The sequence below is a fragment of the Silurus meridionalis genome, chromosome 20 (assembly GCF_014805685.1).
Source record: "Silurus meridionalis isolate SWU-2019-XX chromosome 20, ASM1480568v1, whole genome shotgun sequence".
Lineage (NCBI taxonomy): Eukaryota > Metazoa > Chordata > Actinopteri > Siluriformes > Siluridae > Silurus > Silurus meridionalis.
In genome coordinates this window covers 11861205-11867652 of record NC_060903.1, presented here as the reverse complement: position 1 = coordinate 11867652, position 6448 = coordinate 11861205, and positions in this window count along the sequence as shown.

Here is a 6448-nt window from a genome sequence, read left to right as displayed (position 1 = left end):
ATCACTCACAATTTGCTTTGCTAATAATGGAATAAAACACTCTAGAACAAAGTTGCCCAAAGGTTTTCCTATGATGGGCTGTAGGTCGAAAATAAATGTTGCATTATTCCAAATATTATAATAAAATTAAAAGTCGCCATGGTTCATCTAGTAATTTAATAATATGTAAACATAAATAAATAGAAAACCCTACTCTGTAATCTGCTTAACTAATGTAGTTTTATTTCAGTGAACCATATTGTACAATGAGAAACAATCCAATATATTGTGCAATAGAGTTCAATGCCTAAGCAACCTCTAATAAGAGACATTAAACTGGTTATTTTTTAAGGGCTTTTCCAAATAGCACCCCCCCACCCATGTATGTGGTATGGTGGGCCAAATCTAAGGTCACCATAAACTGACTTTGGTCTGTGTGCGCCAATTTGGGCATCTCTGTACTAAACCATGTTAAATAATTTTGTGCCTTATTGTCCAATAACTTGAATTAATAATTTTCTGTATGACTGCATCAGTCTCTCATATAATTCTGTAGAAAGTTTGGCCCACTGTTCTTCACAGCCTTACTTCAGTTTATTGAGGATTGCAGTCATTTGTTTATGCTCAACTCTCCTTAGGTCCTGTCACAGTATTTCAGACAGGTTGAGGTCTGTATTTTTGGAGCCATTACAGCATGGCGATTCTTTTTCCTCTTACTTTGGAGAGTGTTCTACATTCTCATCTCATCTGTACAAAGAACAAACGTTGCTAACATAAGCCATGCTACCATGTTCTTATTAGAGTGAGAAGACTTTCTCCTATCAACACTTCCAAACAAACCATATTTGTTCAGACTTTTTCTAAATAACATGCTAAGTGAAGCTTTTTTTTTTTTTTTTTTTTTGCAGTTTCTTTAAGCACTGCATTGTCTGACCTTTGGGTAACCTTCAACTCCTGGAAAGATTGGCAGCTGTCTTGAATGTTTCCACTTGTGAATTATGCCCCTCAATGTAGAATGAAAAACTTTAAATTGTTAGTGTAATTTCTCCTTGGAATTGTGTTAACACACACCTGGATGCTTCCAGACATCAAACTGATAAAACTGCAGCTTTTAGAAAAGTAGTCACACTGGCTGATGATCATTTGTTATATAATTCTGTATTTTATTAGTTCCCCAAGCTGGTTTTACAATGCTTAAACATATCTGCATGATCCTTAACAGTTGTTGCTATATCAAACTAGATACATTTGTGAATAAGGTGGCTGTAAAATACTAGATACCTTGTTAAGTATGGCCTTATGCAAACATATAGACACCTTTATCTAGGTTTTGGTCTTGTCTCTGTCTCGAGCTAATTTCAATTCAATTCAATGTATTTTTATTTGTATAGCGCTTTGTAATTTGGACATTGTCTCTAAGCAGCTTTACACAGATAAAGTGGTAATGAGGTTATATAAAAGAATGTGTAAGTTTATTGCCTATAAGGTTCCTTATAATGGTTTTATCCCTGATGAGCAAGCGAGTGGTGACTGTGCAAGGAAAAAATCTGTGAGATGGTATGAGAAAGAAACCTTAAGAAGAACTAGAGTCAAAAGGGAACCCACCCTCATCTGGGTGGCATCAAATGGCCATTCGTTGCAATTCCATTGTAGAGGTGTGTAGTAATAGATGCATAAATGCAGAACTATTCGTGCAACCTGTGGTCCTGAGCCACTAAAGTATACAGTCCAAATCAATTCTCAAATTTCTTGAGTTCCTCAGCAGCTTCATGTATATTTAGGCTGTAGATGTAGACCCATACCCAGACTGCACAGAGTGATCTCCAATTGAGAAGAACTCCATCCAAAGGTAGGATGTTGGGATGAACCAGGAAGGTCCAAAGAGAAGAAAGGACAGGAAAACTGCTCACTAAACCTCAGGGGTATGATTACTTGACAAAAGTGAGAAGAGGAGTGACAGGAAAAGAGAAAATAAAGATTGTTAAGCATTCTTATTGTATTGTTATTATTGTTTTTATTTAAACTAAAAATATATTGTTTAAATATTTAAGGACACTATACAGATCTTTCCTCTATGGAGTCCAAAATATAAGACCTGAGGAAGACCTACTGACAAAAGGCTTGACTAAATAAATGTGTTTTCAGTCTAGACTTGAACACTGAAACCCTGTTTGAGTCCCAAACACTTATTGCAAGTCTGTTCCATAACTAATTTTGACTCTGCCTTGTCTCAGTCTCAGACTAAGAGGACGCAGACCTTTATTTAAAAACTGGTCAAGACCACAGCTGCGGGGATCTCACTAATATGCAGATGCATTGCTTGATTTATATGTTTATAACTTTATAATTTTATATATTTTGTTACTGTTGTTCTGGGTCAGACATTGTCACAAAAATTAATACAAATGGCCAATAAATTGAATGTGTTTCTATAATATCAGTTTTACGTAAGCAGTATCACAATAGCAAGAAAGCATGAATATGAGCACAACTGCAAGCGTCACTGATTTTGTACAAGTGGTATTGCTTGGAATGTGCAATAGCAGAGGTGTGCTGAGAGAACATTTATTTGACAGAAATCAAATCTGTAGGCATAAACATGCACAAGAAAGAGGCAAAGGTAAAGCAATCAGTGAACAATAATATGTTGGCAAAATAAGAGCAAGAAACCAAAAGCAAGATCAAAACCATGAAACTTGAAACTAGGAACTATGAAAATAAATGGCTTGGTAATTTACAGAACTAAATAAAACACTGGAAACAAAGGGGTTTCTGAACACAAATTTATGAAAGGGCAAACTCAAAACAACTGTAAAAACTTCAGACAGGTGAAGGAAATGATAAATCACAAGACTTGGTGTAAACATAATATGAATGAAAATGCAAACGTGACAATGAAAACAAATACTCATGGTGCATATGGAGTTAATACTATGCAGAAGTCTGTTAGCACAGCACACCAGCTCTCTCCATATGGGCTGGGATGCCATGCTTAGTAAGAGGATGATAATTTCTGATAACATTCAATAAACGAGTTGTAGAAGATTTTTGCTTCATTTCTGCAATGAAAAACTTTCCAAACAAATCCCTAGCATAACTGTTGTGCATTTCTTCAAAACAGTGAAGCATCTTTAAAAGTAGTTCACACTCTTGATGACTGTGCATTAGCTGTGCATTTCACAATTAGGCCTTCAGTGGTGTCGTACTTGAATCAACCCACCTCTTAATACCATCATTATGATGCCACATCTATAAAAAACATCAATATTATACAAAAACTCAGTATAACAGAGTACTGAATAACAGACAGGTATCTCATGCAGTGAAAATGAATGGCATTACTAAAGCAAGAAACACAATTAACACAATTCAGCAAGCCATCTGCATACATAATCTTAAGTAGAAGCATCAACATTAACCTCATAAAATGACCCCAGGTTTTTCATGCATATTTGTGCAATGGTTTATGAAAAGGTTTAACAACTGTTTTGATGTCCAGCTTTTCTTTAAATGTCTGTCTTGTAAATGACCGAAAAAACTATTAAGCTTTTTTTTTTCTCTCATGTATGATAACATAAGCCCAATGGAGAAAAGTTTTCTTCTGAATATAAAAGGCACGTTTAATCAGGTGACTGAATTAGCCATTCCAGAATTTCCCAATTAGCTTAAGAAGGCATGTTGCATTAGCAGTATGTTCCATATCATTGTTGTGGTGTAGGATATAGCATCAGAACTTCAGCAAAAAGCATTTGTCTCTTCACTTTTAAATACATTTTCCTTTACAATTCAATTGCCATCAGTGGTTATACTATCAATAAAAATAAGTCAAAACAATGTCTCTTATACATGTGCTTTTATGTGTATCCATATGAAAAGTTTTGATTTACTGTTTTTACCTCTCTCAGACGTTAAAGGGTGAGTATCTGGAATACATTGAATCCTCTATTGTATTATATTTAATTTGATTTGAGATCCACCAACTTAAAAGTTGAGCTCCAAATCTAAATTACTTAATGATGGCAATAATTGTCTCTCGATTACACAAAAAGGAATTAATAGACTATAACAGATTAATTTCATTTATTAAATATATAATGGCATGTTGGTTTTTTTTTTGTTTGTTTATTATATATTCTCTCATTTTGTGTTATTTATATGTCATATTTTTACCACTCTAAAACAATCTGAATCATACAAAGTAATGTTGAAAGTCAGTACAGTACACATTTTCTATTCTTTTCTTTAAGGATACACATGAGGATGAACTGGACAGCAGAAACTGAGGATCATTACATACACTGGATCCATGGATGATCCTTTAGAGACTGGGATAGTGCTTAAAGGTCCTGGTGGGGCTGGCAGGTGTTGCAAAGGCTTGTGCTTTGCTGCTTGGACTAATATATGCAATTATTCTGAGTTAACCCAAACAACTAAGGTACACATTTACATTTTTTTCAACAAATTGTACTGGAGCTTGACAGTGTCAAACTTTATACAATAATTCACCCTTTGATGAATAGGCTTATTCGTTAAAATAAAGACATTTAGCATAATCTTGCAACATTTTTCAGATAAAATGAAATGATTTTTTTTTTTAAGTAAAATGCTCTTTTATACTAATTCATTTTATGTTTAATGTTTTGGAGCAGTGTAGGCAGACCATTTTTATTCAATAGCTTCAAGATAACTTAAAGATTTACTTTTAAAAATATGATCCAAAAATAGTGCATATAGTGCAAATATTTTAAGTAAATCCAACACCATTTTTACCAGTGTAGAAAAGTTCAGTAGTTCTAGGTCTAAAATAAAATAATAAGTTGTCTCATCTCAAATAAATATCCTATTTAATGTTAAAGATACAATGTTGAGTTGACACAAATTGTATTTACCTGGTAGATTAAATTGGTGTTCTGAAGTTTTTAAGTAAAGAATAAGTTGAGAACAAGTTTTTCTTGTTAATTTTACATAACATTTCAAGTTGAATTTACTTAAAAAGTGTGATGCAAAAATTGTGCAGATCTATTTTAAGTAAATCCAACACATCATTCTTATCAGTGTAGAATGGCTAAATCGCAACTGATTGGTTAAGTAACAGCATGGATTTGAATCTACCAGGATCTCACGTTCATTTCTGCTGGCATTATAGCAACACGTGGCTGCTGAAATCTGAATGGATAGAAATGCCAACATAAGCCTACACTAGGTGGCCCTGCTACCTGCAGCAGCACCCCCTAGAGAAACGCTATGAAATTAAGAGTATAGATTTATGAGAATAACTTAATCTATATTCATGGAGCAATATTAAAATGTAAGTTAGCAGAGAAGGCCTTGCTGGCCCAGAAGAACCACCACGATAATTATATTATTACCCCTATTACTATTATATCATTGTTTTGTTTTTTGTTTTTAGAGACGTAAATATATCTTGGGTATTTACAGGTTTTCTGCATTTGAAATGTTTAGCACTATTGTTTGCAAAAAATTGTAGGGTGTTAGGTAGATGATAAAACATGGAAAATAAGTGTTGATTGTCTTTATTACAACCCAAGTTCCATAAAATCTAGGAAACTGTGTAAACTGTAAATAAAAATAGACTGCAATGATTTGCATGAACCCATGTTTTATTTCTCTATAGAAGATATAAAATATATAAATAATTTAAAGTGAGGGAAAAAAAATTCTGAATTGGATTTTAATTTGATTTTCTGAATCTGAATCTTGCCTCAAAAACACTGAGACAAGGCAACAAACAGCTGGGAGGAACAGCTGAAGAGACATTTTACAACTTATTGTAAAGGCTATGTCAATCTTTCACATGAATTTGCATGTGAAAGATTGAAAAATGATTGCTTTGTCTTCCTTGAAATGACCCTATCTTGATTTAATCTGGAATACACATTACTTGCTCTTTGGTTCCATCAAGTGTGCAAATCAAGAATTTTATACACTTTTGAGAGGTGGAAGTGTATGACTTGGAGACATGCTTTTACTATTTGTTTTACTATATAGTAGAGGTGGGTAGAGTAGCCTGCGTAGCTACTACCTTCTTCAAGTAAATATAGAGTTAAATATATATATTTTTTAATTAAGTAAACATGCTCATATTAGATGATAAGATTGGAATATTACACATTACACAAGATTTAAATTTCAGAGTAAACAATGTAGCTGAAGAGGTGGACATTTTCATCTGATTAGAAAAGTATTGTCTTGGTGTGGGACAGTTGACTGTAAACTATGTTTAAACTATATTTTTCAGACTGTAATTTGAATTTCATATACTGTGTTTTTAGTTTTCCCAAATATATATAGTGAGTTAGAACTTATTGAATGTAGAGAAGATTTTTTTTGGCCACAATGCAACATTATTGATAATCTCACCAGTATAATATCTATCTATCTATCTATCTATCTATCTATCTATCTATCTATCTATCTATCTATCTATCTATCTATCTATCTATCTATC